At 41.9% G+C, this 12,129-nt stretch overlaps 1 pseudogene; it reads right to left on the minus strand.

Moving 5' to 3' along the window:
- Positions 1-1,783: 1,783 nt before the first annotated feature.
- LOC116686647 (adenosine receptor A2a-like) lies at positions 1,784-2,520 on the minus strand (annotated as a pseudogene).
- Positions 2,521-12,129: the final 9,609 nt, after the last annotated feature.

Here is a 12,129-nt window from a genome sequence, read left to right on the forward strand (position 1 = left end):
GATGAAATGAAAACACAGCGAGACGATCAACGTCACCACAAAAAACACAGACACTAAAAAACACAGCGTGCACAGTGCCATGGATAAGCATTTGCTATCCTCTGTCATGATTGACGAGTCGTGTGTAGCACACCTTAAAGCACCCCCTGCTTTATCGTCAATTCTTAAATAATACATTATAATTAAATGAATGGACTATATTTACAAAAGGAAAATCATGCTGCACTGAAGAAGACATGAAACTAGCAATTGAGACCAAAAACTCCTGAAAATGTTTACTAAGGTAGTAACAAATTAAGTGAGAATAGGGTCAATTCTTATAGGCTACCATGAATTTGATTAAGTGGAGTGGAGTCTCGCCTTTCTGGAAATGAGATAGAATGCAGGTTTAAGGCACTTCACTTTTCAGACTGGGAAGCCATTATTTTTACAGTCTATGGTGATAACACTGAAGCAACAGCTGTGTGGACTAAGGACACACTTTCATGGCAAATAAAAAACAGAACTTCTTCCTGAGTTTGATTTAGTCTAAATTAATCATTCACAATCCTCTTACAATTATTCCCATCAATTCATCAAACTCAGAAGTCGACATTTACATGAGTACAAGTCAAGTCGCATTGTCACACTGAGCAAACAAAAAACAAGGTTACATTTCAGCATTACATTACCCTTTGCTTTTAAGATGGTGAGCCATTACATAGCTATTGACACAAACAGGAACATCATCACTATGAAAATACTGTTTTATTGTTTTAGCCAATGGAACCATTCATTGTATGTCACAATGCCATAGACTCATGCAATGAAGCTGAATTACAATGTAAGAAAAAGAGTAGACGAATGTGAAAAATGTTAAATTTCTCTAATAAAACAGCTATCTCTGCACAATGCAGGATGGACTGAATCTAAAATGTTGCAAATGATGGTGCAATACTGCATAAAAAATGAATCCTTTGCCCATGACCATGCAGTGTTAAAGGTGAAATCCATTAGAGTTACATTAACTCCACATCCCTGAAAAAGTGTATCAATTGTATAAGATAAAGCATTCAGAACAGATGTCAGGAGAAAGCACTTGCACACTAGGTATTTTATTTCGGTAATATTTCAACCTGCAATTAACCAACGTTGGACATCCTAAAACAGGCACTATTAATGTTTTTTTTTCATTTATTTTTTTAAGAAAGTAAGAGGTCCATACTATCCCTTCTCTCCAATATTGGCTAAGCTTTGGGGTCAGACATAATCACGGCAACAGAGCATTTGTATGGACCTATCTGTGTTACGAAGGTAAAAGCATTTAAGAAATTTTTGTTGATAAAGCAGAGCCCCTTTGTGTGAAGTGTCTGCACCTTAGTCAGTCACTCACATCAATTTAAACCATTCGTAAGCAGGCAAAAACCTATTTGGGCCATTAGCAGTGCTTTCAGAGGTTTAGGCTGCTTAAATTATAAAACACTGTGCTTAAATAGTGCAGACAATTTTTCATGGCAAGTCAAGGAGATTAAAGTTACCAATGTGTCCATTTACAGTGCTCCCATTTCCATTCACATCAGGACTTATCCCGAACCAGTGAGCTGCTGTGAGCTAACGTTGACATGCTACTCCTGAATAGTAGTGAATGTCCATGGGTCAGGACACCTTTTCCAGCTCTGAAGTCTTGTCTGTCCTGCTTGTTAATAGGAATGTATCCTTGGCGGGCCCAGGTTCTTTTGCCCTTATCCTACAAGACTCTGTTCCAGAAAATCATGCTGCTGGCTCCGCATACTGTAGAGGATGGCTATGGGGATTTTAGTCTGCTGGTGCCCATCTTAGAACAGTGGGAGATGATGACTGACAGAGGGGGGCCGGGATACTGTCACCAGACTGCCCCCTAATGGAGGACATAGAAGAGGTCAGCGGCAAGCTTTCACAGCTACTGCTGCTGCTGCTGGTTCAGGGAAAAGGTCAACGCTGAGGCCGTTTTGCCTTGGTATGATGGAGGCAGTGATGCTGTTGTGAGTGAAGTTGTGCTGATGCTGCTTCTTCAAACAGCTCCTGCTGGCCCGGATGTGGCGGCGGTAATAATCTTACGGAAGGTCTGTCGAACCGCTGATGCGGTAGTCAGTAGATGAAGGGGGTGATCAGAGTTGCATGGGAAAGAATATGGCCACATACATGATCCAAGGCCGGAGGAACGATCACACAGAGGGCAGAAGAGGGTGCAGAGTTGATGCATGTGTAAAGGCAGCCAGCAGACTGCAAACAGCCCACGATGATGCCAGAGACTTGGCCAGCTGGACATCTTTCTGCCAGCGTGTAGCGCGACTTTCTCTCCAGAACCACTTGACCTCCATCAGCTTGAGCTGGTGGCGACGCCAAAAGATGCACAGGTAGATGGCTAGACTCAGCACCAGGGGAATCAGTACACAGCAAGAAGTTGAAGTAGACCATACTCCATGACACCCCACCCTCAACAGCACTCATCAGGCGGGCGGGCAGGTACTGTTGCTGCTCTAGGTACTTGTGCCAGCCCATCATGGGGTCAGAACGCGCGGATGATAAAAACCGCAAAATGGCGATGTGATACCTTGTGACGCTGGCCTGTTACAAGCCATTGTACCTGGAGAAGGAGACAATACAAACATCAGTAGACTGTCCAAACCCCCAATAAATCGTTCAAGCAGCCATTTCCACTCATATTATGTTTATAGTGACGACACCTTCTAGTGGCTCTGTAGTAGTATGACGGGAGAAAAGCATGAAGTAAGGTGACAAAAGTAGCCTATATAGAGATTCTAATAAAACCAACACAGGACCTTCTCTTGTAGATGCTAGATCAGACCCAATACTGTCAACGTAAACACAGCCTAAGCATGCTGTTACAGCTTGACCATCCCTTCCGTCATTGAGTCAAAGCTTGACCTGAACATTTAGGTTTAGCGCAGACCTGGCCCGCGGTCACATCCGGCCTATTGGTGGCCCTAACCAGCCTGCGTGAGTCAGTTGGAAGTCAGCAATCAAAAACGAAGCTAAGTGTACATCATGCATGGAATACAACTGCATTGCTTTTATTTGGAAGGCGATTTTTTTTTGTTGGTTGCTTTTTTTTTTTTGTTGATGCGAACGTAATGATAGCCGCCTTTTTCTCAGTTTGCAGTCGCATTAAAAATAAGTAGAGAGAAAGAAGAACTGCAATGTGTCGCAGAGAGCGCGAAACTGGGCTCACGAGACGTTAGCATGGACGTGAAGAGCTGTTATTCCTCAAAAATGTCAGCTCTAGGCAAAAAAAAGAAAGGTCAGTTACAAGAGTTATAACCAAACATGGACTTCTAAGTATTATTCTATCAAGCAAGATAAAGCGTTTTGTGGTGTTTAGTTTGCGGAGAAGGATAAAAAAAATAGAATTGAATTGAATTCATTTTGTCACCAACACACAATCTTTGCTAAAGATAGCTATAAAGTAGTTTTTGTGGCCTAAATTAACCAAACTGATTATATAAACGCTCCTGTGGGTTGTATAAGGGGCTAGGATAAAATAAAAGGCAATATTTTTGCAGGGTTTGGAGGAGTTTTTGAAACATCAAGATCAGCTGTGGGTTGTGAGCTGATAAAGCTTGTCTACAGTCAATATAAGAAGTTGTTTCCACAAAATTTCATCTCAGGATAGATAAGACTGTAACTGTCATAATAACTTGTGGTATCAGTATACATGAAGTTCCTCCTCAACTGATAATGGATTAGCTGATTGTTCGTGACAGCTTCTTATGCCGGAACTAAAAGAGAAAGGATAAACAAACAAAGTCCTCAAAGGAGAGTCTATTTTGAGTATGCCTGTGTGGGAGAGCAAGCGCTGAGTTCTTGGCTTGTTTCTATACATTCTTGAGATGTTGAGTGAAAGGTAATGCTGCGAGAAAACAAATATAAATATGAACTTTTATTGTGGATTCCCCTCTGCGGGACCCCGAAATATAGTATAGACTGAGTTGAGAAAATAAAGAAAATGTTAAGCAACAAGTTATGGTACATTTCAAATTACATTCTCTCTGTTAAGATATTTAATGCACTGGTTGTTTTCTTTGGTTTCTTAATTTCTACAGTGCTAAAGACCTTTTGGTACCACTTTCTAATAAAGGCAGCGCTTTGGAATTTGGGACTAGAGAGTCTTCTTTAAAGTTAATAAAAAATGTACTATGGCTTTACGATCGCGTTATTAATGAAACCATCCGGACAACTTCTTAACGTTTGGAGCGCGAGGCCCCGGTTGTAAAAAAACTTTGGTGGTTTAATGCAGTTATAAATGTTTAAATGAAATATTAGGCCCGTAGTCTGCAGCTAATGTTAATCCAACCCCGTGGTAGACAGTGGATCTCTTTCTTAAAGGCTAGTTAGTTTCACTGTCACAAGGGCGTCTGATACAGAAATAAGTCTTTATACCTACATCTGTCCAACCTTCCCTTTGTGATTTTGCCCATATGTATTCTCCACTCTACATCTCATCATTACTTATCTAATGCTATAGTATGTTATCACTTGTTTATTTTATTTTAGTAAGTAGTGGTTCAGTAAATTCAGTAGTGTTTACTATGTAATTTTTCCCCATTACATACTAAAGTTAGTATTATATGTATCACTTTTCCGCTTGTTGCAAGCTATATAACGGTAGTGGTATAAGAATCCCAATTTAGGATCAGTAAGTACATCTATCTATCTGCCTATCTATATATAAGCTAATAAAAGGTTTTTATTATATCAGTCTGTGTTTGAATGACGCAATATGGATGTTTTTAAAGATTTAAGTTATCAGTTTTTTTGTCAACCTAAAAAGTGAAAGGTATCTACAAATGATCTATGAAGCATTTAATTAATACTTTATTAACCAATAACAAAGCCACTTCTCTTAAAAATCCTTTATTAACAGTATTCTTATAAGAAAAATTAGTCATTGTAATGCAGGGAACGAGAAGAGCTTCACAGGCCCTTGGGGCTCACTTACCTGAGAGGATATTGATTGAGTAAGTGTAGCGATTATAGCGATGGCCAGCAGGCTGAAGATGGAGCTCTGCGTGAGAGAACCAGCACGAAGCAGGCAATGAACAGGCAGCCATAGAAGTTGGAGCAGAAGCCGTGCTGATGCTTATGGCAAAAGGATTAGGCCAGTACGCCCACGGCGATTGTCGGCACCGCCAGCACACCACGAAGAAGTTGGTGATGCTCTGCAGGTTGCTGTTGAGGGCCCACGGCCCAGCAGACCACACATTCCCAGCCACAGAGAACACACGGCATCAGCAGCTCTAGGACGATGTAGAAGGAGAAGCATGGGGTTCTTCCGGCTGGCATGGTGAGACAAACGTTGAGCTTCTGATGAAGAGGGAGGAAACCTCACCTCAACGACCATAGCTGCAGCCTGGCAGCCGCTGAGCCAGCCTCCGCACCAAACCTTGAGAAACATCCACCAGACTCCCCCAGCAGCTGTGGTACCTCCTCAACACCTTCTCGTCTCCAAAAGCTGGGTAAAAAAGGGGTTATTCACAATAGATGGAGCTGTCACTCTCCTAACTCGCACAGGACACAGTCCGACCATCCACTCCTGATAAAAACACCCTCTGCTGTCCTCTCCCTCAGCGCTTTCCCCTCAGTGCCTTTTTCCCATGAACTTCTCGATGGCTGAGGATGTGGACCGACAACTCTTCACTGGAACATCATGTGGCTTAAAGAGGTGCAAAAGTGGAAAAAGAGGAAATGCTTTCACATTAAGGAACAGTGCATTTCAAGACCACACTTGCAGGTTTTGCAGGACTATATCAATATTCCTCTTCTGCTATACTCTGATAAAAGATACTTCTATAAGAGGTTTGATAACTCATCTTGTTTTTAAATCAATAATGTCTTCTTTCAAAAGGCATAAATGTTTCCCACAATTCTCACACAAATGAATGTGTAGGTGGGGTCAACTTGCCTTAAAGAGCCTTTATATCAAACAATTTATAAGAGACTTCAGGGTGTAATACTTGGGTATTTAAATTTAACAATACATCACCAAAAGAATCAGCTGATCAAATAAAGATTAAATTGCTCATGAACCAGAGGAGCTCGGAGAGTAGAGCCGCTTCTATTTTGAGGGTTCAGGCATCTGGTAAGGAGCTCCTGGGTGCCACCACCCAGGGAGGTGTTTCAAGCCATTCCAACTGGAGGGAGGAGGCCTGGGAAGACCCCAGGAATAAGGAAGGGATTATATCTCTAACTGGTTCTGGAAACCTCGGGATACCCCCAGTTAGAGGCTGGTTAATTTGGCTCATCTTTACTAGATGCCCAAACCATCCAACCGGTTCCTTTCAATGCAAAGGAGCAGCAGTGGCCCGGGCGCCCCAGGGGATACTCACCTGTGGTAGAGTGCACGCCATATATCGGGACTATGTTGTCAAACGCACGACGCAGGTTCGTCCGACCTGAGGCCCTTTGCTGTCAATCCCTTCTCCCCTTCACGTCTAAGCTATCTTGCTCAAATAAAAGGCCTAAAAGACTAAAATAATCTTGAAAAGGAGAAGCGGGGGGTCTCTACTCCAAGTTCCTCCCGATGTTTGAGCTTCTCACCTATTCTGAGGGAAGCCGCCAGCCACTTTCCTGAGGAAACCAATTTGGCTCGCTTGTACCCTTTTTACCCATTTATCGGTCCTGGCATGTTGCCAAACCTGTCAGTCATATCTTTTTTTTTTTTTTTTTTAGATTATTTTTTGGGTTTTCCATTTATTTTTAGTGAGAGTGGATAGACATGAAGAAGAGGGGAGAGAGATGGGGATGACAGCACCAGCAAAGGGACCGCAAGTCGGATTTGAACCATGGGGCACACTCCTACGGGTGAGCTAGAGACCACCCCATATCATATCCTATCTGGACCAAACCACACCCTCACGGTCTATAAAGAAGGTTACACTATAAGTGTAATAATAAATAATAATTAAGGGTTTTTTTCCCAATCGTGACTTGATTATTGCTTATGTAGTACATAAACATTTAATGTATTAGAGACTAGTTTTAAATGATGACTACATGAAATGTGAAAGGATCACGTATTGGCGGAAACAATTAAACCTCAAATCTGCAAAGCGTTTTTGGTTTTTAAGACCCCATAGTTTTAGTTGCTGTCACAGCTTCTTCTTAGCAGAGCCCTTTTTACTCATGCTACCTAGGTCTTCAGGGCATTTTAAGTGTTTAAGCAGTCTAAGAAATTTGGCTATGTGGTGTATTCTCAATAAGTGAATCAAAAGATTGTCTGAATACTGTGAGTCATTGGCCTATAAAAGGCTCAACAAACAGACATCTGCGGTTTTTTGGGGCTGAACTCCCTCCAAAGTCAAGTTTTCAGAGATAAAGCTGTGCTGGAACACAGAGGTCTTTGCTCTCTGAGGCAAGGTTTTTCCCTTGGGTTGGTTGAGACGCCTTTTCATTTTACTTGTTATTTCAAGGTTGATAGTTCAGAAGGTTTATTGTTTCATTCTATTTGACTTACACACAAAGGTTTTTTGTTTGTCCTTTTCCTTAACCCTTGTGTATCATTGTTCTTGATGGTGGATATATAATTTGCAGTGTATTATAATGTTTGAAGCAGAGAGGTTTGTCCAAAATAAAAATCCACCGAGAGGACAGTCAAAGGAAAATAAATGAATCTTGCAAAACTACCAGCAGGTGACTCTCCCATTGCTAGCAATGCCTCAAATAAACAAGCTGTCAGTGAGGATGGAAATTATGACATACATCGAGAAGGAGAAGGAGAAAGAACGGAGGAGGAGGGGGAAAAAAGGGAGAAAAAAGATGAAGGAGGAAATCTAGGGAGAAGTATAGTGAAACATAAGTGGGGCGGGATGGTTATTTTCAGGCTTGGAAATACTAAAATTTGCTCAGAAAAAAATTTTAAAAGAATCTGTACTGTATCAGAACATTCAGAGAAAGTGTGTACAGTGGTACAGTGACTTAAATAACATTTATTTATTTGCCTCAACACCTCTAGCATGCATCACCAAATCGAAAACAAATGCTAATCATGCAGAGGAAGTAAGCGAGGGAGCAAAACATGAAAAGCTTCTCAGACTTCCTGCTAACAGAAACACTCACTGTACGCTGCTGATGGTAATCTAAGTGACAACATGGCTGGCTGGTAATATGTGACAACTGTGCTTGTCGATACCTATGTGAGTCAAGTGCAGATTTGAGTCATGCGCTTTCAAAAATTAAACAGTTTACGGATAAAGTGTCATACTGAAATTTGTGGGAAATCCATAAAATAATAAACTTAACAGAAGAGGGAAACATTTCAAAAAATGTTTCATCTATCTATGATTGTTTTTGTTAAACGTGGTGAGCTCAACATGCCATTCAAGTTGAGAGCCTTTGTTGTGTTTGATTGCTAATCCGTTGGCAGCAGTGAACGTGGTAAGTAGGTCATTTTTTACCTATTGACAGTACAGAAGTCTCTCATTAGCATTCTGCATAGTATTATATCATGAGCATCTGTAAGCACAAAAATGATGCGTGTGCAACCAACGTCTGCAAATCAACTCACCATCGGGTAGTGACAAGACCAGCTTGTTAGGACCATTGCAGGAAAATTTCTTTTATGAGGTTTTAAACATTATATGAGTCCCCAGCCTGCCTAGGGTCCCCAGTGACTGAAAATAGATAGGTGTAAACCAAGCCCTGGGGATTCTGCTCTGCCTTGTGAGAAAATGAAAGCTCAGATGGCCGATCTGGAATTTTGCTCCTATGAGGTCATAAGGGGCAAGGTTACCTCCCTTTCTCTGCTTTACCAACGTGGCGTTGGTTCAAGCCACCACCCCCAGCCTCAATTGCCCCCCTAGTTGCGGTAATTCTGCACCACGAAGATTTTGGGAAAGAAAACTTTCAGACAATGGTATTAGGGGACCACTAAGGCTATATAAAAGACCAAGGAGCATCATGGCATGGGAAACTTTACAAGTCTGCCCTACTGAGGTTAGGCATGAGCTAAAACACATGACCCCACACCAAGAAAGTGTCCTATACCCGTGTTGTTTTTTTTAAAGTGGGTTTCCGGGGAAACCTTTCATCAACAAAGTAACACAGTGGCAGAATGTCTGGACTATTTAATGATGGTTTTTATACACTTCTTAATATCTAAAAGCAAAAATCAATGGGGGTCCGTGGTCTAATTTTTCATTTTAAGGATCATCAACGTGAAAGTTTTGGGGAACAACTTAGAGCTGCAGAGATTAATCAGTTAGTCGATTAATTGTCAACTATTAATATAATCCACCAGCTATTTTGATAATCGGTTGAATCATTTTTTCTGATAAAAAAAGTATGAATTCTCTTAGTCCAACTTTTAAATATTTTCAGTTTACTTCACTACTCTCTGTGACAGTTAAGCTGAATATACTTATAACCAAGTTTAAATTTGATATGAGATACATGTCGATGTATGGAAGGTATCATGATACCACTTCCCCCTTGTCTTGTAAGCTGCTGGGACCCATGGTCAATTGGACCAACATTCTGGCGCATGGACTAGGATACCTCACCAACAGACCAACAGTATGTGATCTCAAGCACTGTGTGTGACGTGGTTGCATGCAGCACAGGTTGCCTCTTAGGGTACGGTGCTCTCCCTCATTTTACCCTCTAAACTCGGACCTTCCACACCAACACCACCCACTGACACATCCAGAAGTTCTCGATGACACAGCCGTTGTGGTTGTGTCTGAGGCGGAAACACGATATGGAAGACAGTAGCGGTTATCAAGGACTTGTCAGCTGGTGTGAAAGCTCAACACAGCTTCAGGCTTAAACCCAGCAAGACAAAGGATTAGCGATGATAGTCGACTTTTTAAGAGGGAAAAACATCCCCCTTCTCACCGGGAGCATCTCAGGTAATTGGACATTGATGTGTGAGAGCTACAAATTCCTGGGTGTCAGCTAAACAATGCAAACGGAATGGATGATAACACCAAGCACTACTAAGGAAGGCCGCAGAGTCGCCTCCATTCTGCTGAGGAGACTCGGTCTTTGGGAGTGTGTAGGACTTCCTCAGGACCTTGATATGACTCTGTGGTGGCCTCTGCCAGCTCTACGATCGTGGTCTGCTGGAGGGGGGGCAGCTCGGACCGGCGCGGAAAGAGCAGATCAAAGACTGGACCGGGAGAGCGAGCCCTCTGTCCTGGACTGTCCTCTGGGACCCATAGAGGAAGTAGGGGGTAGCAGCGGGATGTTAGCCAGCTGACATCCTCATGGACAACACATCCACCCCATACAAGACCTGTGGGGTCCCGAGAGCTGCCTCAGCAGCGAATGATACAACCCACCGGTAGTAAGAAGGAGGGACACGCAGGTCCTTCATGCCCGGCCGCTGTCAGACTCTCACAACCCTGCATACATGATAATGGTTTGTAGTTTCTGTTCCTGTTTTTCCCACTTAATCAACACACTTATTGTTTATCTGATAAGGATTGGTATTTATATTAGTGTTGATTACAAGTACTTATTGTTCAATATTATGGTCTCAGGTTAAATAATTTAAATTATGCTACCGACTCGTGCTTCTTTGCTCTAATTAAGCATTCAACTTAACTAATTTTTAACGTCATGAAACGAATAGTGTTTGCTCTTATCATGGCAAACCGCCACTTTAAATTCTTTGGTTTGACGGCATTGAACTCAGTCGTATACCCATATTTTCATTGTCTTGTTTGCCTGTATTCTCCTTGTATTGTTCTGCCTGTATTTCTTCGTGCATACTTGTTTGGTGTGTTATTGTTTTGTTTTTCTTGTTTTGCTGTTGATGCTATGCATGCTACTTGAACGACAGAAGTCCCCGTCGTGGGATAAATAAAAAGTATAATTAATCTAATCTAATCTAACACACTGTTAGCCGGCGGGCCAAGTGTGCAGTGGTGTGGCCACATGAGCGAATAACTGCATTTGAAGCAGCATTTACGATGTTGACACGGAGGCCAACATCAACAAGCAAAACGAGCCAAGGTAACAACATGCCTTAAAGGACCATTATTTTAATTGATATAGTACTTTACGTCGTCCTATTCCAAAGCAAAATTTGCCAACGTAATCAGATAACCACAAACCAAACTGGGCCAGTTCACAGGGCTTGGGACCCGACGATGAGTCCATCCGTTTGAACGCAAAAACATATGCCCAACTCTTTACTTGTATACCACAGTCGTGCTGACGTAGTCCTGATGAAAAGTTGACCTTTTTGCTATCTTTTCACCTTTTCATACCTTCTTTATAGTCATTTGTTATGATTTTTGCTAAAGATAGCTATCTTGGTTTAGATTTTGCGATCTGCCAATCTATGAGTCTATTATGATTAAATGACGCTCTCAGCCTTGACTGGTTCTGGACCCACTTTAGACAGGATGATTCAAACATGGCTAAAACCCAACATTCGATTTGAATTTCAGATACCAAATATCTAGTAAATGTAGGTGTTTAAAATGCAGTGGTCTATAAGACACCAATCCGGGCAAAGTGGGAAAAACTGCCCCAGGCTCCAGGTACTCAAAAGCCCCAGAGTATTACGTGCGATTTTTAGTTTGGTATTTTATTACTTGCAATTTATTGTTCATATTAATCAATGGGTAAGACTTTAAAAAAAAAGGGAAAAGGGAAACCAACGAGGAATATCTGTTCGTAACCATACTTATGAGTAAATCCTATATACATTTATAGCTAAGAGACAGAGGCCAATCTGACCCACACTGAGACTACGTTTACACGGAGGCCGGCATTTGCAGAAATGGGACATTTCCAACTCTTGGTTTCAAAAATAACATTGTGCACCAGCTTGTTGGTTCAGGAAAAGTGTTCGGTTACGTACTAGTGTGGATATGGTGTCCAGAGCATGCAAACCTGTAGGTGGGCGTGTAACAAGAGCCAAGACAAGGTAGCCAATCAAGAATCATAGACAGTTATACTGAAGGGACCAATAGATCCCGCTGTTCTGGACGGAGGGACCAGTGAAGGAAAAACAGAAGCAATTTTCGATGATGGATAGGCACTAGCGGTATGCACAGCCTCCAAGCTGACGTCGACAATTGTAGTTGGGACATTGTGGGCAAAGAGGGCGGAAAGTTGTCAGTCCTTTGTCTGGGTAGCGGT

The sequence above is a fragment of the Etheostoma spectabile genome, unplaced genomic scaffold (genome assembly GCF_008692095.1).
Source record: "Etheostoma spectabile isolate EspeVRDwgs_2016 unplaced genomic scaffold, UIUC_Espe_1.0 scaffold433, whole genome shotgun sequence".
In the NCBI taxonomy this organism is placed as follows: Eukaryota; Metazoa; Chordata; class Actinopteri; order Perciformes; family Percidae; genus Etheostoma; species Etheostoma spectabile.